This window comes from Uranotaenia lowii, chromosome 3, assembly GCF_029784155.1.
Source record: "Uranotaenia lowii strain MFRU-FL chromosome 3, ASM2978415v1, whole genome shotgun sequence".
In the NCBI taxonomy this organism is placed as follows: Eukaryota; Metazoa; Arthropoda; class Insecta; order Diptera; family Culicidae; genus Uranotaenia; species Uranotaenia lowii.
This window is the reverse complement of record NC_073693.1, coordinates 138495880-138518301: the sequence shown is the minus strand read 5'-3', so window position 1 is coordinate 138518301 and position 22422 is coordinate 138495880. Positions and strand designations below refer to the sequence as shown.

At 32.7% G+C, this 22422-nt stretch overlaps 1 protein-coding gene across 1 annotated transcript in view; it reads left to right on the top strand.

Annotated features, from left to right (window-relative positions):
* Window positions 1–22422, top strand: part of LOC129755330 (CD63 antigen) — a 133080-nt gene that overhangs the window by 1196 nt on the left and 109462 nt on the right. The gene's annotated exons all lie outside the window — the stretch shown is intronic.

The window sequence follows — 22422 nt, the reverse complement described above, 5'->3', positions numbered from 1 at the left end:
CAAAAAGAGAGGATTTTTTTTAGGAATATTGACTCTAAAGGGGTTGAATTCCATTCAAAAAGAAACGTTAAAAAATAGAATGACTAAAATTTAATAGGGTAAGAACATTATATATTAAACATGATATTTGAGATTTTACGTATTTGTGGCCAATAAATAATAACGAAAGGTTTTTCGGGTGAAATTTTGATAATGTGGCTTAAGCTTGTTTTTCAGCTTCGAATCGATATATTTTTTTCGCGAAAATATGTTCTGAAATCATCATTTAAGCCTTTTTACCCAAAATTGTTCTCATCCCAATTATTGAACACAATCATTCTAATATTGAACAGGAACAATGTTCTTATTATTGTACACGTAAACAATGATTTTCAATATTGTATATATTTAGGGGTACAGACCCCGTTCGATTTTGGCAAAACGCCCGTACATTTTGTGTTGCTAAAATCGAATGTTGCCAAAATCGAACGGTTTTTTTTCTTGAATTTTTTTCAGTTATTTTTACAAAAGAGTTATTATTATTATAATTAACGTTATTTTTAGTCCATTTCCGACCATTTTTTGTCATTTTATTAATTTATTATCTCATGTTTTTTATGCATTTTGCACTTTTTCTGTTTTGTTTATAATGTTTGTTTTGATTTGTCATTTTTGCTATTTTTGTCATTCTTCCTCATTTTTTAGTTGTTTTTTTGTCATTTTCAGTCTTTTGTTTGTATTTGAACAAACTTATAGAATTTTTCATCTTTTTGTCATTTTTGAGTGCTTTATAATTTTTTTATTTTTTTTAATTGTTGCATTTTATAACCATTTCAAAACAAAAAAAAAACGTATTTATGGTGCTTGTTTATATAGTATTGGTCCTGTTATAAAGAGAACTAAAAGGTAATGTTGTTACTTTTTATTATTATTATTTATTTGTTTTGGATGTGCTCAGCTCAATATAAGGCTATCTGCACCTATATCCCCTAATACATAAGATTATTGCTATTCTAGTTTACAATTCTGCTTAGATTTCTAGGTATAAACTTGCTTCTTTTAAAAATTTGATTAAGGTACACCGGGGCAAGTGCAAATTCGGGGCAAGTGCAAACGCTCAACTTTTCTCTGTTACAAAAAAAGTAAAAAATATTTCTTATTCTAGAAATTGTTGTTTACACCCAAACGAACAATCTGACATAGATAAACTAAACTTTCTTTAAATTTTTCACCAAAAACACGGCACTGTTTGATCACACACGAATTCAACTACGTACTAGACATGAACAGTGTGTTTTTGTTTTGCATATTTTGGCTACAAAGAAGGGCATTCAAATCCGAATTTTCGTTAAAAGGTGAGTGTTTGGGACCGATATTCCAGTGAAAGTAGAAAATTTATGATAAATTTTCAGTACACCCCGAAAGTTGTGAAAATAATATTCGCTCTTGTTAACCCACACTGCGGGGCAAGTGCAAACGACACTACCGGGGTAAGTGCAAACGTACCTTTAAGCCATGTAACATCAGCCATTTCAGAAAATTCATCACCAAAATGGTTCAGCATTATATTGAAATGGTCAGAAGGGGTACCAAAGGGTTGTATCTAAAGCGGATGTTCAAAGTTCCGTAATGCATTAGTAAATGAAGGTCTTTTGCTTAAAACAACAGTCACCAAAAATGGAGTTCCAAAAAGTTATCAATATTGCAACAAAACAGCAAATATATGAATAAAAGTTGATAAAACGTGCCGGAACATGTATTCAATTCATTTTAGGACCGATGCACTGACTCATTTGTGAATTAGTTAGGAAAAAGTATTGCGTTTGCACTTGCCCCCATAAACGGGGCAAGTGCAAATTTTGAAATTTTTTCACAAAAGCACCGTTACTTTTTACCAACATTTTTTTATTTTTCACTTTCAACAGGAATTTGTTTAGAACTATTTTAGTGATGCAACGAACGATAATTGATAATATTTGAACATATACATATTTTTCTAGTACATGTGAAAGTTGAACTATGGTGAAAACCGTTTGCACTTGCCCCGGTGTACCTTATAGCGTCGTTACGAGATGTGTTGTCTTCAAGGTCAGTATTACTTATCCCTAATTTGTGTCTTTGATCATTAAATTTTGAACATTTGAATAATAGGTGTTCGACTGAAATTTGCTCATTACAAACATCGCACAAAGGTACAGGTTCTCTTCTAAAAAGGTGGCTATGAGTGATTCTTGTGTGGCCTATACGTACTCTAGTGCAGGCATGTCAAACAGGGGGTTCGCGGGCCGCATGCGGCCCGCCGTCTAGGTCAATGCGGCCAGCGTAGCCCCGTCTTTAATTGTCATAAAAAAAACATCACTGATTTTTATGTAAAAAATTACTGCAAAAAAAACTAAAGCTGAATGTACCGATTTAACTGATTTTGTCTGCGGCCCTCTACGTCTTAAAACATTTTCATATAGACGTGCTTTACATAGTTTTTATATCGGGAGCTAAGCACTGGACACCAAAATCCTTTCCCATTGATCAAAAAAGTATGAGAAAGTGGCACAAATGTTGTAGAAATAATCAAAGAGCTCAGTATGGCCAGCCCAGGCTGTAAAATGATGAAAATATGATACTTTTACCGTATTCGTTTTCTACATTCGCCCAGTTTTGAGGTTTACCATACTAGAACGAACATAATTCGTCGTCAGTGTTTTGCTACCTCGATCGCTCACACACGAATCTTCAGTGTTCCACCGTCCATTTTAAATCAAATCTGGGGAATTACGGATGCAAAACTTAGCGCATAAACTTCTAAAAATGACAGTAAAATGTGCATAACTTGTTGTGACCTGGTGCAAAACTGGGTATAAACGAATACGTTATTAGATTCTTGGATATAACATGAAGTCAGTTAAGCTGCAACAATCTACCGCCCCTTCTTTCATAACAGTCCCATATACAAAAATAAGCAAGCGAGACAATCAGCTTTTTCTGTTTTGGAATTTATTTTTAAATTGTGACCACCACTTTCAGCATAAACGAAATTCGTTTCTAGGTTGTCATAATAAATCGTTAGGCCTGAAATTTTCGAAATTGGGTTATTGGTAAGGTCGAGAGCACCATTTTTATTCATAATGGGACTGTTAATTGACCATATTTGAAACCTTTTTCGAATCTACTAGCATAACAGTCCCATACAAAATATATTTTTCTCACCAAGCTACTTTCTAAGACTTAAATTTGATCATTTTTTAACTTCTAAATGCAATTGTCAGAAAAAGAAACATACTTTTGCAAAAAATATCATGAATTCCACATTGTAAGTTGAATCTTTTTACGATTTTTGATTGCATCCGATAGTTTTTCGCTCAGGAAGTCATTCCTAAGAAAGTCAGACCTGCCTTCGAAAACTAGTGTGCATCATTCGACATCAAGTGAGTTAAAAAAAATGTTTAAATGATTCAAACAATAAACCAAAGACTATTTCGCCGAAAGAAACATTGAAAAGTAACCAAATCCGTGGAATTTCACATATGGGACTGTTATTCAGGTATATTTCATATAGGACAGCCACGAATTGATATTTTTTTCGAAATTTCTAGAACAAAACCTCATTTTTTAGTCTTTTAAGTTTAAGCCTTATGTTGACCTAAAATGACGAAAATTCATATGGGACTGTTATGCGAGTAAGGGCAGTCTGAAAAGGACGAAAAAATAGTGTTTTTTACCAGCTTTGATAAGTTCTTTTGTTTCCATGTTGTTAGAAGTGTTTGCTATCTCCATATGTGAGTGCAGTTGTTCGACCATTGTTTGTTTTCGATGCAAAAAAAGAGATTTATTGTCATTATTTCTTTCATAACTCTTCAAGGTGTTAATGGCCCACTTTGGTGTCTTCAGATGAAAGTTGCATCATGAATCGAGCTACACAATGGTATTTTTTGCAAAATATTCGGTGGTGCAGACGGTACTTTTAGACGCCATTTAAAGTTTATTTACAACTTTTCATGTTGAAGGTCATTATTTAATTTTTTTCAACTATTCTATTTGGAAAGCTGATAAAATTTCAATGCATTTTGATGTGCTATTTTATAATTTCCATTGAGAAACAACAGAGTTATGTAGCTTTGAAAAATGGTTATTTTTTATTGGCAAAAAAATCTAACCGAAGCTAACTCAAAAAATAAAAATGTTAGAAATCTGAAAAAATACATGTGTTTTTAAGTCGCAAAAATGAACCAAATTTTCAATTTTGGGGAAAATCTGAAGACCCCCGGCGCAAACCCGTCAGATAATAAAAAAAAATCCCCACATTCAACCATTCTTCATTCCATTCTTTCTGAATCTTCATTTTTATTTTTGACAGCAGATCATAGAATATGAGTGAAATAGGTGTCTCGAGATCATTAATAGCGCTTTTGGCTAAGTTATCAACTATTTCGTTACCTTCGATGCCCACATGTGAAGGTATCCAAAAGAATACAATGACTTTAGCTGAATTTTCAGGGGATCATGGATTCTTTGAATGACGTTGTTATCTGAATAGGTGTCCTGCAGTGCCTGCAAACAACTCATTGAGTCCGATAAAATCAGCGATAGGTGTGAATTCGAAGACAAAGCTAATTCAACTGCTTTTTGTAGAGCTAAGAGTTCTGCAGTAAATATGGAGCACCATCCCGGAATTCTACATTTAAAAGACTCTTGTTGGCCATACACAGCGTATCCCACGAATTGATTCGACTTTGATCCATCAGTATATAAAAAATTCCACCCTTGATATTTGCTAGTAGATTTTCTAAACTCATGTTGTAGCATGATTCGATTGGTTTTTGAGTGATTGGAACGCATTGAAAAATCTACTTTTATTTTGGATCCAATCCAAGGAGGATATTTGTGGAACTGTCGTAGTTGGACTTCATTAAGGTCTATTTCAAATTATTGAGTAAGCATTTGTACATTCACATGGAAGCATTTCTTTGATCTTATAGGTTTTCGACTTCTTTGAAGAGTTGGTTCTTTACATTGGGAAAACGGGTGTTGTGGGACAGATGAGCTACGTATAGCATATGATAATGCTGCAATATTTCTCCTGTAGTTCAAAGGGATCATACCAGATTCAACCATAAGACTAATTACTGGACTGGTGCGAAAGGCGCCTGTCGCCAATCGAATGCCAGTATTATAAATTGTCCCAAGTTGTTTTAATAGAGTGTCTCTTGCGGTACAGTAAATTATGGAACCGTATTCTATTTTTGATAAAACCAGAGTTTTTAGAAAAATCAAAAGAGTTTTTCGATCAGAGCCCCAATTGGTGTTCGCTAAAGTTCTGATTAACTTAATAGAGGAATTAGCTTTTGCTTTGAGATTTCGTATATGGGAAATCCATGTTAATTTTTTGTCGAAGAGCATACCAAGAAATCTATGAGACTCGACAAACTCAATTGGTTGATTATTGAAGTAAAGCGTTGGATCAGCACAACCATTTTTACGGCAGAGGTGGATGGCTTTTGTTTTTGAAACAGAAAACTTGAAACCTACTTTCTCGCTCCATACATTCATTCGATTCAAAAGGTTTTGGAGTGTCTGCTCAATGTCTCCCATAGATTTATCTTGGACGAAGGCTGCTATATCATCAGCGAACTGTAGGAGTAATACCTGGTCTTCAGAGCACTCTTGTAAGCTGTTTATTGCAATGAGGAATAAAGTCACGCTGAGAACGGATCCCTGAGGAACCCCGTTTTCGAGATTGTATGAACAAGAATAGGTATTTCCAAGACTCACTTTAAACGTTCTGTGACTAAGAAAGTTGTTAATAAAGGCTAGCATGTGTCCACGAACTCCTAAATTTGCTAAGGTTTTGATTATGTTATGTCTCCACGTCATGTCATATGCCTTTGCAATATCAAAGAATATGCAGACGGAATGGCCTCCATTAACAAATGCGTTTTGAATTGCTGATTCTAGGGTTGCGAGGTTATCGAGTGTGCTTCGGTGCTTCCGAAAACCAGACTGATTAGTGGCAAAAAAATTTTGTGTTTCCAAGAACCAAATCAGACGTCTATTCACGATTCTTTCCAGAACTTTGCATAGACAAGATGTGAGCGATATGGGACGATGATTAGCTGGATTGAGTGGATTTTTATTTGCTTTTCGAATAGGAATTACTATTGATTCCCTCCAATCATTTGGAAAGCTGTGTCCCTCCCAAAGTTTGTTATAAATACTTAGAAGATTATAGAGAGCATCTAGAGGTAGGTGTTTGATCATATCATACTGAATTTCATCAGGTCCAGGAGAAGAACCTTTGCAATTTTTAAGAGCGTATTTTAGTTCTTCAATAGTAAATGATTGGTTTAGATCATCATTGTTGATTGAATCATAATCAAATTCATTTTCGGTTTCTTCTTGATTTTTAAAATTTCCGAACGTTTCGCTATAGTTTTGCGTACTGGATGAGAATGAAAAATGTTTTGCCATCTCATCAGCTATACCTGTTATAAGGGAATCATTAATTTTAAGAGACGTTATAAATTGTGCGGAAAATTTTCCTGAGACCTTCTGTACTTTTCTCCAAACTTCTTTAGTGGACGTTCGAAAGGAAATCGATGGTACAAACTCTTGCCAGCTTTGCTTTTGGGCAACCCGAATTAATCTGCGTGCTCTGGCCTTTGCCAGCTTGTATGATTGTATGATTGTTTCTTCGAGTTTTCCATCTTTGTTTTCCGTTTTATTCTATCGATAGCAGTAACTCCTTCACTCCTCAGTTCTTCCAATATTTCGTCATCCTTCACGAATTTGAAGTCGAAGCAGCAGGGCTGGTAGCGAGTCACTTTTAGTGACTTGGTCACTTTTTTTGGGTCAGTCACTAAAAAGTCACTTTTTTCATCATTTGGTCACTAAAGTCACTATTTTCCGAAAAATGGTCACTTTTATCACCAAAAGTCACTTTTTTCACCGATAATAAACCAATGAAAGAGTAATTTGAATTGCGCGTGTTAATATTGACGGTAGTAACGGTAAATCACTTGATCAGTCAGTTAGAAATTTTTTTCGCCTCCGGCGGAATTTCGGCATGAATCACCCTTGGCTTGAGACATTTCGATCTACGACATAATTTGACGTTCGTGAATTGAAACTAACTTTGATTGTAAATTCTAGTTTTTATTTCAATCAACCTTTTGTATTGGAACTCAAAGCTTGATATACAAAAACCCTATCTCGTCTTTAGTTAGAATGGGTTTTTATTAAGAAGTGTAACTAAGATTGAGATTGAAACGAACCATTTTTTTTATGAAAAAAAATCTTTTATGTCATAACCAAGGATTGAAAAACTCATTCATACGAGCGACGGAACCTGCATCGCTCCGATTTTTGCTCATAAGAATGTCGTGGAACGCGAATGAAGTGTGAGCGAGAATCTCCTGTTCTCACGAATCAATCCCGACCAAAACGAAAACACGAACAAGGTTCCTGATTGCTTTTTATTTTGCTTCCCTTTTCGCATACAAAGTTGAGCATCAACCCGACGATTGCGTAGCAGCGAGCTGGTTCGTGAAAATTTTTACCAACCCGCTCATGAGCCGTGTTAGTAATGATATTATTTCTTCCCGTGGAAAAATCTTCGTCCCTTTGCGAAGCTTGAGCTTAAAAAACACTAACAGCAACAATACTGACGCCAAGCCGTGTTGGCTTTCAACAGCGTTGGCCAACAGGAATTGAAAAAAAGAAGAACAGTGTGCATACGGCCGGTACAGCCAATCCATGTTAGTGATGTTATTATTCTTTTCAGGCAAATATGCCGAGCCAAAAGAATATATTTCCTTCATGATAGTGGTGTTATTATTGCTTCCTACGGAAGAATGTGCGTCACTTTTTGAAGCTACAAGCTTGAGGGAACATCAATAACATCAACAGCAACAATGTACACTTGTGTAGGGCAAGCCAATCTTCAAACGATCGGTGCCCGGATGGTACGTCACGGAGCCGAAAGATTCCTTTTTCTTTTTCTTTTGAACTGACGTACTTACTCCTCTAAACAAACAGCAAGCTTGGTATCTAAATTTTCACGAAGCAAATACGAGTCTCTCGTGATCCCGTTGCTCAGACTCGCTCATGAATATTTTGTAAAACGAGCAACAAAGAAACTGCCATCGTAGAATCGTTTGTGTTGCTATTCGCGATTGTATTGAGCACAAACGAATAGCGAGCCGGCGGCGAACCATTCTCATGTGCGTTTCGATGAGTGAGCGATTTTTATAGTCCTTGGTCATAACAAATGTTATGATGATATGAAATATTCTTTAAAAAACAATTTCAGACTCAATTTTATTTCGTGTTTTTTGTTCTTCTAAATACTTAAAAAAAGGGTTGTAAAAATTTACACAAGACCACAAAAATTACATTTTTTTTAGGTGCAATGAATTTAAACGGTAATTTCAACTAATTTAGGTTGCCCGAATCTAAATATGTATGCAATATTTCTATCAGCTTTTATATTTATTATTATTTATTTCGTCTTTGGTTTAATTACCGTACAGACTGATGACTTAAAAGCTAGGAAATTCTTCTTAAGCCTATTTTAAAACGACGTTTGCACATATTAAAATTAAACAAATTATACACTAAATTAAAAAGTTCACAACACTTGTCAATAGGGTGGTTTTGGCCATAGGCAGTACGGTGGTGAGGAATTGATAGAAACTGACGTTGTCGAAGTGTTCTCGTTGGTACATAAATGTTAACATGTTGTAGAATGTAAGCACTGTCAACACGGTTGGTCAATGTGTCGAATATAAAACCTTGCTGCAGTTCGACGCGCCGCTTTTCGAGTAAGGTTAGACATATCAGAGCACACCTTTCCTCGTACGGTGGGTTTGTTATTGAAATGAAAATAATTTAAAATCTTTAGAGAAGTTTCTGCACTTTCTTTTTACAAAAACTCAAATCAAAAACATATTAAATAGAATCAAGTTTTTTTTACACTTTCTGCTGTGATGTCAAAAATACTTGTAATGACATTTTTCCATAATCAGTTATTTATCAATTTTACTAGTAATAAACTCTTTATTACCAAAACTAAATGGCCGAAATTGACAAAATTTCTAGTTGAGGACACTATTTACCAAATCAATAATTGAAAAAATAAGCACCAAAATGGTTATGATGAAACATGTTTATTGAAAAAACTCTTCCTGAAATGTTTTTAAAAACTAATCTTTTTTATTTCCATACTGTTTTTTCAATTTTTAAAATAAATCTACCGAATTTTATTGTACAGTTTTTTTTTCAATTTTGTAATCAACTTGCCGGATTTTTTTTAATCAAACTTTTTAAATTTTTAAGACATATTTTTAACAATTGTTTCCTTGTTTTTAAATTCTAAATTTTCGTGTTCTTCAACCATAAGCCTTTAACTCCAAATTTTAAATAAAAAAAACATAATTTCAACCTTCTGTTCTTTCAGAACCCAATATTTTAATCAAAAGAGACAAAATACTCAGAGCTTGTAACTCAAAGCTTAAAAACCTGCGATTGAAACTTTGAAAACTTTTTATTAATATTTTTTATATGAAATCATATTTTTGGGTCGATCATGATTTTTAAATTAATCTAAAAAGTTTGAAAAATTGTTCTAAGTAGCAACTTTCACAATAAATTTTAATACGCATTGTTAATAACAACTCATTATCTTCAATTTTTTATCAGTTTTTATCATTCACATAATTACTCATTTTCTAACATTTCTTTGTCAGTGTAGTTGAACACGGAGGATTTCACTTTATTAAAGGTTTTATATCTGGCTTCTATAACTGGCACTTTTAAAATAATTATAAATATATTCTTCTTTTTATAAAATTAAATTAAAACATCAAACATTGAATAAATTCTGTTCAAAATTCATTTCTTATTCAGTAATCGGTAATTTACATTTTAAATCGTGATTAAATATTTTTTGTTCAAATTAAAAAATAACAGCGGAATTTCTCACTAAACTTCCAGTTAAAAATGAGGAAAAGAATTCCAAATTTAGATGAATAAAAATTAACAATTATTATCATTTTCCTAACATCTATTCATGCTAAGTTTTGTACAAGATTTGACATTTATTTTAAAATTCTGATATTTTTTAATTTTAAATTTGCTAAGAAATTCTTTTGAAACTAATTTATTTCTTACTTTCTTGACTTATCGAAAATTTGAAACATTCATTGTAATATGTTTCCAAAATTTTGTTTATCAGTCATTTATTTAGTTTTTGTGTTGAACATGAGTGACAAATGGTGTAGGAAACCTTTCCTTTACAATTGTTTATTTTTGGTATTGTTATTAATTTTATCTAAATTTGAATTTTGAAAACCCCCCCGGAAGGGTCCGTCGCACGGGTCTGACTGGTCACATTTTTTGTACTTCAAAGTTATTGTTTCGTTCTACATAGTCACTATTTGGTCACTTTTTTCGGTCCTCAAAGTCACTATTTGGTCACTTTTTTTCAAATTTTGGTCACTAAAGTCCCTACTATTTCATTGTCAAACCGCTACCAGCCCTGGAAGCAGCTTATTGTACCTTTTGTGCAGTTGAGGGTTTCATGTTCTTAACACGACTTTTCACTACGCTTTTTTTTGTAACAAGAGACGGAACAAACAAAAAAAAATAAAGCCCGCTTCAACAAAAGAGATCTCGAATTTTTGTCCGCTTATACAAAACGTGTCTGCATGAGACGAAAGCTAAATCCGAACTGTGTTACTTTTTAGTTCTCGTTATAACACGTTACGATTTTGGCACATGTGCCAAAATCGGATGTTGCCAAAATCGAATGTTGCCAAAATCGAACGGGGTCTGTATTTCGCTTGATAGAATGCTTTGCAGGGGCGATTTTAATTGAGCTAGCAACCAAGAAAGTGTTTGAAGAAACTGCAAGATTGAACGTTCAAAATTTGAAACAAAGTCGTTTTCTGTGATCCAATGATAGAACATTTAGATTTGAATTTTTTTTAAGAAAATAGAGATAATAAAGGCTGCCACTCTTTTAGAAATCATCTAAAAATACTAAGTTGAAAACACTCATATTATTAACTAAGAATTTTATTTGCCTTCCACCCAATTTTTCTCACAATCGTAAAAAGGCTGTTTTCTTCATCCAGTCGAAAAATCAAGCTAAAATCTGAACCCATATTTTAGTTTCGGAGATTGTGGCTTTGAGAGTCCGAAATTCTTGATAAAAAATTGAACAGAGGAAGCGAATGCTTTCGCAGGGGCACAACGATTTTCAATTCATTTTTCTACTGGATACTATTGTTTTAATTGGTTAGTGTTTTACTAGTGATCAATATCTGGTACCTGTTCAATGACTAGTGCTTCTACTCTACACATTCTAAAAAACACTTTATGGTACACTTTGGTAGGGCAAAAGCTACAGAAATTTGCCTCGACAATTATTTGTATTTGAGAAATTTTAAATACTTGATTGTTCTCAGAATATGATACATTATACTATAATTTCATGTTGTTTCTTTAAAAAGAAGATTGAAACAAAGTTTAAAAGATGTGTTACTCAAAACAAAAGAGCAATATGGCCGTAGGAAATGGGGGAGGGAAGTTCCGGGCTTGAGAGTTTAGAAAAAAAAACCAAGCAAGGTTTACTACTCTACACCCAAAATTTAAAATTCTTAATAAAATTTAGACCATTTAGTAACGTTATTTAGCTGATAATAACAAATTTGACTCAGAATTGATGTCAAAATCTCGGAAACTAGTCCTAAATTCAAAATTCTGCTACAGTTAAAAAATACCTGTTGATGGATATTCAGTTCTAAATTTAGATATTATTAAATTTTTAATGAAATTTACCTCCTTTTAGAGGTTCTGGTTCCAAACTATGAACATTGTACTTTTGTTTTCATATTCCGCATACTATATCCAAATTCGGATACTTGATTTTCAGTTCGATTGATCATTAGAACTTAGAAATGAAAAATGGTATTGAAATCCTGATTAAAATTTGGATTTGCAATTCATACAAAATTTGACTCATGATTTTCGAAACTCATATGAATTTTCAATATTTGGATGATAATTTCCGAATATGAAAAAAATAATATAAGAAATTATCCTGAATTTTTGTTTCTTATTCAGATTCGAAGTTTTTAAACTAAGTTCTTTTGTAGAAATCAAACAAAACAAAGCTTCAAAATGGGGATCTTGAAACAAAAACTCAGAATCATCATATCAATATTTTAATTCAGTTTCACAAATCGGATTCAAAATAAGTAATTGAAATAATGAGTTCAGATTGAAACCAAAAACTTCAAAATTTGAGCTTTCCAGAATTATGGATGGGAAATTCCGGGCATTTTTATTTCAAACTGTGCAAAAACGGTTATCTACCTATCTGATTTCAATTTAACATTTCAAAACCCGGATAATATCCGGGCAAATTTGAGAAAAATCCAGGCCATAATCAAAAATATATTAAGAAAAATTTGAAAATAAAATATTAATTTGTTTGTCGACGCACATTAGCAGCGTTTAATTTATTTAACCGTTAATTTCATGATTTTTTATTTTCTCTTAAAATTCATTTTAAACAGTTGGAAGTAATGTGTACCTACATCAAGAAAAACATTAAAATAAAATACGATTTTTCACTTTTTTCCATATATTAATTGTTGCAAATTTGTTATTTTAAGAAACGATGGGTTAAGGTATCAAAAAAAAAATGTTTTGGTTTATTTTAATGAAACAAACTTTGAAAATAAAATCTTTTTTATACGTATAAATTAAAAGTGAATTCAAGATATTTATTTTCCAAATGATGTTAAAACCTGGCAAAATCCGAGCAGTTTTCTCAAATATCCGGGCATTTGGGACAGACCGGACTTGTCACGAAAATTTTACTGCAAAACCGGGCAAGCCTTGATAAATCCAGACAATTTGGAATGCTTGATCATAATAGGCGATGGAAGCAGTGCCGAATTTGAGTGATGGTTTTCTACTAGCGCAAGTGGGATGCAGCTAAAATTTCACCCAACTTTTGACAGATCTTACGGGTTTTTCTTAAGGAGAGAAAGAATAACTTTTCGCTTTCATGGTCCTCGTTTTTGTAAACAAATTTCACTTCTTGGGTTCATTTTTCAAATTCTGATCTGAAATTTAGATTTAGAAACAATATTGAAATTCGAAAACCGATCCAAAATTTAATCATGAATTCAGGTTCAAAATTCAGATTTAGAACTAATATTCAAAATTATGACTCAGATTGGCTCGGAGATGAGTTATGCAAACAAGATAAAAATATCAAATTTTTAACCCGAGTCAATTTGTATACACAGCTCAGCTGAGAATCACAGATATTATGAATAATTTAATTTAATTTTGCAAGTGTTGTTTAATAAAAATACCAGATTTTTGTTTTTTTTGCTGATAAAAAATCATGAAATCTTTACGTTAAAAAAATCAGCAGGGAATGCCATATTTCTGATATTTCCTCGATGTAATTCTGAACTTTATAAATTTTGCAGTTTTTTTTTTCAAAGTCAAAATCCAAATTTAAATCTTAAACTTCAATCAAGTTTGACCGCAGAAGTTTCAGCTCTCATTTCCAAAAGAAAAATTAATTCATTTTTAGAGATGGTTGAAATGTTTGAATTTGTACAAACATTTTGTTGTTGAGTTTGAATTGTTCAGCTTTTTTATATGAGCATAGAATAAGTTTTTTTAAAAGTAATTGAAGGCTTTCTAAAAAAACTTTCTCTTGCTCGAATCATAAGCCTTAATCAACCAGACTATTGAGCAAATCCAAAGCCTTCAACCATCGATAAAAGTTGCTGCCCTTTTTAATTACTTATTGCATCATTATACAAATAAAACTCACCATTTTAAAGATTGTAGAACGCATCTTTACAAGTACCAAGAATTATTTTTATTTTATTTTTCAATTCATTCATGGTTAAGGCAAACATATCATAGAAAAAAAAATAGTCACCACCCATTTTCGAGGACTTTTTAGCTTCAAGGTCGTTTTGTGAAGACCATAAAAACAAAAACTCATCTGATAGCAGACATTTTGACGATTTCAAAATACAATAAACCGGGTCTATAAAGCATGAATAACGCAAAATCTGGACGCATTAAAAAGGGTCTATCTCGGAGCTTGGCAAGCTAAATAAAAATGTTTTGTAATCAAAATGTAGGGTTTTTATTGCACATCAAAGGAGAAATTAGAAAAAAAATATTTCGATGTGGTTTTGATGAAATTTCGAACTTTTCGTCGAATAGCACTCATCATAGTTTGGCCACCCTGTTTGCTGACTTCAGCGACCATTTTGTTCCACCATCTCTTCATCTCTGTTGTATCCCGAGTCGTCCTTCTTTTCTTCTTTATCTTCTGCTTGATCATTGCCCAATATTTTTCGATAGGGCGGAATTGAGGGCAGATCAGTGGGTTGATGTCCTTTTCGACAAAATCCTACCGTTGGCCCAATACCACTGTAGTACCTACTAGCTGTAGTGGCAGTATGCCAAATCTGGCGAAAACTTTACTGGTCCTTTGTGAGATCTAATGTACAAAAAAAAAACGTTTTTTAAGGCACTCCTCCTTGTACATTTTGGAGTCCATGGTCTTGTTTTTCACAAAAACTGGGGTTTTTCGCCCGCAGCTGCAAATACCTTGCGAGATCAAACACTTTCTTGCCAACTTAGCGGCAAAAACGAATTCGAACTTGGCGGGGACATCACCCCGACCAGCGGCTTTGTAAAGTTTTTGGCCAGGAAGCCGCCCAAAATCAGATTTCACGATCTTTGAAACAGACCACGTCGGGTTTTTGACGTGGGTGTCCAGAATTAATTTTCGCCTCGCGGCTTCCATTACGTGTAACTTTATTGGAACCAAACGAATCGTTATGAAATGTTCAGCACTGATAGAGGAAATATTTCCGAACAAAGTACTGCCAAAACATTCCAGATCCGACAACTAGGAGCGCTATGGTATAATAAACAGTGCGTCCAGATTTTGGATGATCCATGCTTTATGACCCTGACCGGCTAATTGACCTTTTTTTGCTGCGTGACTCTGGTATCTATTCAAGAATTTTAAATAAGGAATTGTAAAGCTCCTGATTTTAGGAAAAGTCAGAAAATTTCATGTATCTAGCTTTACCTATCCTGAGATATCGCTTCGAGAATGTACAGTTCGGGTTATATAGACCCTTATCGCAAAGGTATATTGATCCAAATATTTCTAATTTACATGTACTTGTTTAAATTTAAAGATTGAATGCTCTGAAAAACATTTTTCTCCAATTTCAAGAAAATTATACTTAAAAAAATGTAAAATTTCTGGAATTACTGGTAAAAAACTTTGTTCAAGCCCGCAATACATTTTCACTTATGCTTCAAAAACAATGATTTTGTGCAGGTGATCCTCCATATGTGTTATGAGGAGGCTCAAAAACTACATATTTTTAGAATCTATTTTAGAACCGTTTTCATTATGATCAACCCCTTTTTTTAAGGAGAAAAACCCATTTCCTTATCGAAAGATTTCTTTTAATTCAACCACGGTACAAGAAAAATTCAGATATCGGTATTTAGATAGCAACTTACTATCTTCTTCAGTGATCGTTTTCAGAAAACGAAATACCGGTATCTGAACTTTTCTATTACCATTTCCTGATATTTGAAATTCACCAGACCCAACTTCATGTTCATCAGTCCATGGTCAGAATCATGGTCGAGTTGTCTCGTTTTTATTACTATGCCAAATATCGTGCTGGTCGTATATTTAGTTAGAATAAAAAACTTACATAATCACATGCGTTCTTGTACTTATAATCATTCATAATCCAATTCATCTTGATTTATAAAATCAGTTATATTATTTTTTTTTTGTTTTAATTTATCTTCAAACAATCTAAAAGGGATTAAATTTAATAAAATCAACCACCTCACAAAACTGGGATTCTTATAAGTAATTATTTGCCAAAGCTTTGTTGCGGGAATCAAACTTGGTAATTGAAATCCACCCGGCGAACCCTTAATTAACGCCCGGAATTTTTCATCTTATGTTTAAACAGGTTGCCACAGCCTTTTTCGTTGAACCCATCATCAGTTTGTGATGACCGAATTTAAAAATTCATCCAGCACCTGACTCTGAAACTCGCTAAATCGCAGATCAGAGAGAAGGAAAAAAGAATAAACATAGCCAGCACCATGTGCTTGAGGGTGTACGTAGGCCCCTACCTTGATACCTACAAACATTCATTCGAGCCAGAGGTTGGTTCGGGTCGTGGTTTCGCGTTGAGGATACTTGAACCGAATCATTATCATCATACTTACCTACCATAGCACGAAATTCACCTCTCCGGATTGAAACCTAGCGTAACTAATCAACGCATACCTGCAAACTTACCCCGGCGAGGGTTGACCTGAGAGAGCTTGTTTAGGTGCAATAGGTATATTTCCATTTCTTGTTGCATCTAATTTTATTCCGCGTGTTTGTTGTTCTGTGGTTCCCATGGAAAATATTATGTGTAGAGCACCAAACCGAATAGCGACAGTAGGACTAGCGACGCTTTTTTACTAGCGAGATTTCTGTCATTCGCTGGTTTGTTTTTCTTTTTTCAGTCCAGTAGGCGATTTCGATGTAGTACTCGAACATTGTTTATGTTATTTACTGTACATTTTCCTTAGGCCATCAACGCATGCTCCAGGTCTCCTAGGAAACTTGCAGTGCGTCGTTATTATTTTCAACGTCGCGACGTATGCGACGTGTCGCTAGTAGGCAAAGCTGCTATGATTATTAGCGCTCATATTTTGGATTTTTTCTGCATGCATAATATAACAACAATAATTCGAATCGTCTAAGAGCAAGTTCACTGGTGTTGGGAAAAAGTGGTAGAAATTTTGTCACTTTTAGCACATTTTGTAAATTTTACCATGCAAAAACATTTTCAAGATCTGTGGCCTTCAAGTATTTCTACAACACGTGTTCTATTTTCGCATGCTGTGATGCAAAAATAGCAATATTTCTATAACATACGGCTGAAATAGAAACAGTGTTGTAAAAAAATACAACGCCCAAGGATCTTGAAAACATTTTTGCTTGGTAAAATTTTCAAAATGTCAACATTTCTACCATTTTTTGCCAACACTAGTGAACTTGCTCTAATAATCTGTTTCTGTCAAAATTTAAATCAACAGTAGCTATTTCGTAAAATCAGTAAGCTTGAATAGAACATTCCATAAAATTATATTGGTTTTGGCTAATAATTTCATGAAAATTTGAAGTCTCGAAACTTTCGTCGGCAATAGCTAATTCAATATTCAAGTCAATTCCTATTGAATAGTGTTAAAGAGCAATTGGAATTTTGATGCTTCCTTCCCTTTTTGAAGCTTAACAGTTTCAGAATTGACTTATATTACTCTTAACTCAACCCTAATCCGTTCTTCAGTGTTAATATGGCACCAATAAAAGTTTGGCTGCTTGTAATTTTATTCGGACGCTTCCAAATAAAAAAAAATTTTCGAGGACCCTCGATGAATTCTTGAAATCTTTAATTTTGCCTCATTACTTTTTTATGGACGCACCCTGAAAGCTCAGGAAAAAAACTCCCTAATCAGACCTTGAGTGTCAATTTGACACTTCTCGCTTTAAACCTTGTTTCTCAACCGATTTTTGCATAATTTAAAGTTTTGAAAGCCATGTAATGTAACTCAAATATGTTTCTCAGACATTATTCAGCTTCAACCCTTAAGTTTTCTGTTATTAAAGTGTAAGATAAAAAAATCCGAAAAAACATGATTCAAAAATAAGATTGTAGATCAGCTGCGAAATGCTAAAAAAACTTACTCAGTGTCCGAAAAACTAAAGTTAGAAGCAAATTGTATCTGGTGTTAATTGAACAATTTTGAGGGTTCATTGAACATAAACGGAGTTTCTATGCGAACTTGATAATGAACTTTTAAAATTCGATTTGCCCTACTATACTTTATGGTTTAAGAAACTATTGCTGGAGAACTTTTTTGTCCTACTCCATTTGAATTTTATGAACTTTATACAACATGATATAATGTCAAAAAAACTTGGAAACAATAATAATTATATCTTATTAACCTTTTACATAAAAATGCCTTTGTTTTGTCGCCGTGTGTGCGTGTGTTTTTTTGTTATTTCTTTATTTGAAACGACTCATCACTTTTTGAAGGAAATAGATAGGGAAATGTGAAAAAAAAGATTTATAGATTAAGATCAATTGCTTTGAGGAAAACTTATATTTCGAACAAGTAAGTAATCAATGTTTTGCGCAGCTACACAGCTAGAAAAAATCGTGTAATTTTAGATCGAAAACGATGCACGAAAACGGAACATCGATTTTGATCTAAATTTCTACTGCGATATATTTTTTTCGAGGATGTAATTTTTGAGGCGTGTAAATTTAAATCGAAAAAAATGCACGTAATCGGATGACATGAATCGTCGTGTAAAAATATACAGGGATGTAAATTTTAAAATTTATTACCGTAAATATTAGAAATATTTGTTAAATATTAGGATTTTTTGTGTTGTCTATAAATAAATACATCACATGGAGTCATTTTATTTCACTAATATTTCCGATACAATATGCACAAGAATATGACCCCTCATTACGGGCAGCGTCAGGCTGGAATTGTTGTTGTATCCGATGATTCACAGTACGGCGATGTTTTGCATTTCATCATCGCAGTTAAGCCTCGAACATTACCAGAAGAACGTAGTAGCCGGAATATCCTTAACACCAAAAAATTTGTAACTGCAATAATCTATCATTCCTGCAAACGAAAGAGAATTTTTAGTTTCACTTTTTTTTAAACTTATTTATCTAACTTACCACTTTTTAGTCCAACTATTCCACTGCGAAAGAGAAATTTCGGCTACGTGCAAAATAAACCACCATCTCGAGTCAGAGTAGAAAAACTTATGCCACGAAAAAAAATGTAAACAAATGATCTGCCATGTTTTACATTGTTTTAAATGTAATTTTATATTAAGAAATTAAATTTTAGATCACGGCATGTAAACTTACATCATATAAATTAATTTTATACCAACGAACCAAAAATAGATCAAAAAGAGTTTAAAATTACATCTTATTTGGATTACACTGCTGAAAAAATAGATCACCCGTGTTTTAGATTGTGTATACTTTTAGAAATTTTTTGCTGTGTAGTCAGGGCTGGTAGCGAGTCACTTTTTAGTGACTTGGTCACTTTTTTTGGGTCAGTCACTAAAAAGTCACTTTTTTCATCATTTGGTCACTAAAGTCACTATTTTCCGAAAAATGGTCACTTTTATCACCAAAAGTCACTTTTTTCACCGAAAATAAACCAATGAAAGAGTAATTTGAATTGCGCGTGCTAATATTGACGGTAGTAACGGTAAATTACTTGATCAGTCAGTTAGAAATTTTTTTCGCCTCCGGCGGAATTTCGGCATGAATCACCCTTGGCTTGAGACATTTCGATCTACGACATTATTTGACGTTCGTGAATTGAAACTAACTTTGATTGTAGATTTTAATTTTTAGTTCAATCAACCTTTTGTATTGGAACTCAAAACTTGATATACAAATACCCTATCTCGTCTTTAGAATGGGTTTTTATTGAGAAGTGTAACTAAGATTGAGATTGAAACGAACCATTTTTTTTATTAAAAAAATCTTTTTTGTCATAACAAATGTTATTTTGATATGAAATATTCTTAAAAAAAACTATTTCATACTCAATTTTATTTCGTGTTTATTGTTCTTCTAAATACTTAAAAAAGGGATTTAAAAATTTACACAAGGCCACAAAATTTACATTTTTTTTAGGTGCAATGAATTTAAACGGTAATTTCAACTAATTCAACAAATCTAAATATGTATGTAATATTTCTATCAGTTTTTGTTATTGAAATGACTTTTGAAAATAATTAAAAATCTTTAGAGAAGTTTCTGCACTTTTTTTTACAAAAACTCAAATTAAAAATCATTGAATCAATTGATGAGCTTTAAATAGAATCAGGTTTTTTTACACTTTCTGCTGTGATGTCAAAAATACTTGTAATGACATTTTTCCATAATCAGTTATCTATCAATGTTTGATTTTGTGTTCGGCCGAATTTGACAAAATTTCTAGTTTAGGACTCTATTTACCAAATCAATAATATAAAAAAAAATAAGCACCAAAATTGTTATAGTGAAACATGTTTATTGAAAAAACTCTTCCTGAAATGTTTTTAAAAATTAATCTTTTTTATTTCCATACTGTTTTTTAATCTTCAAATAAATATACCGAATTTTACTGTACAGTTTTTTTTTTCAATTTTCTAATCAACTTGCCGAATTTTTTTTAATCAAACTTTTTAATTTTTTAAGACATATTTTTAACAATTGTTTCCTTGTTTTCAAATTCTGAATTTTCGTGTTCTTCAACCATAAGCCTTTAACTCCAAATTTTTAATAATAAAACATAATTTCAACCTTCTGTTCTTTCAGGACCCAATATTTTAATCAAAAGAGACAAAATACTCAGACCTTGTAATTTAAAGCTTGAAAACCTGCGATTGAAAATTTAAAAAAAAATTATTAATATTTTTTATATGAAATCATGTTTTTTGGATCGATCATGATTTTTAAATTAATCTAAAAAGTTTGAAAAATTGTTCTAAGTAGCAACTTTAAAAATAAATTTTAATACGCAATGTTAACTAAATTTGTACTTGATTTGTGCTTTCAATATTAATAACAAAAGTTTTGAACTCATTATTTTTAATTTTTCATCAGTTTTTATCATTCACGTAATTACTCATTTTCTAACATTTCTGTGTCAGCGTAGCTGAACATGGAGTTATTAAAGCTTCAAAAATGAAATTTTGATAACTGGAGGATTTTACTTTATTAAAGGTTTTATGTCTGGCTTATATAACTGGCAATTTTAAAATAATCATAAATATATTCTTCTTTTTATCAAATTAAATTAAACCATCGAACATTGAATAAATTCTGTTCAAAATTCATTTCTTATTCAGTAAACGGTAAATCACATTTTAAATCGTGATTAAATGTGTTTTTTTTCAAATTAAATAATTACAGCGGAATTTCTCACTAAACTTCCAGTTGAAAATGAGGAAAGAATTCCAAATTAAGATGAATAAAAATTAACAATTATTATCATTTTCCTAACATCTATTCATGGTAAGTTTTGTACAAGATTGGACATTTATTTTAGAATTCAGATTTTTTTAATTTTAAATTTGCTAAGAAATTCATTTGAAACTAATTTATTTCTCATTTTCTTGACTTATCGAAATTACTAAACACTATCCTAAAATTAAACTAAACATAAAGAGAACGAATCTCTGCGATGGAAGACTGCATCGATTTGCCTCTGAAGTTGGAGATAATTTTGTTGGCCATCTCTCCGATCGATTCAATGCCCGCAATCCGATGAAGATCTTCGGTGCTGTGCCAAGGTGGAAGCCGCAAAATCATTTTCAGAACTTTGTTCTGAATCCTCTGGATGGCTTTCTTCCTCGTCGCGCAGCAGCTAGACCAAATCGGAACTGCATACATGATCGCTGGTCGGAAAACTTGTTTGTAGATGAGCATCTTATTTCGCAGACACAACCGGGATTTCCTGTTGATGAGAGAATAAAGAGATTTAGTGTATTTATTACATTTAGATTGAATATCTTCAATGTGATTCTTAAAAGAAAGATTCCGATCAAGTGTGAGTCCCAAGTACTTCACGTGATCAGACCATTCTAGAGAAACCCCATTAAAAGTTATGGAATGATTTTCATTAGGTTTTAAAAAATTTGCTCTTGGCTTATGGGGAAATAAAATAAGTTGAGTTTTGGAAGCGTTAGGAGAAATTTTCCACATTTTCAAGTAATTCAAAAAGGAATTTAAATTTTGTTGCAATCTACTGCGTACCACCCGTAAATTTCGACCTTTGGCTGAAAGCAAAGTATCGTCAGCAAATAATCTTCTACCTTTTCCTTCTGGGACATCAGGAAGATCAGAAGTAAAAATATTGTATAAAATTGGCCCAAGTATACTGCCTTGAGGGACACCAGCTCTAATGGGTGTCCTTTCAGAGCATGAATTTTGATAGCTTACTTGTAAGGTTCGGCTAGTCAAATAATTTTGAATAATTTTGGTGAGATATACAGGAAAATCAAATCGAGCTAATTTAGCTACTAAACCTTTGTGCCAAACACTGTCAAAAGCTTTTTCAATATCAAGAAGAGCAACACCAGTTGAATAACCTTCAGATTTGCTAGCGTTAATCATATTAGTTACACTCAAAAGTTGATGTGTAGTAGAATGTCCATGACGAAAACCAAATTGTTCATCAGGGAAAATAGATTTCTGATTAATGTGAATCATCATTCTATTCAAAATAACTCTCTCAAATAGTTTACTTAAAGAAGGAAGC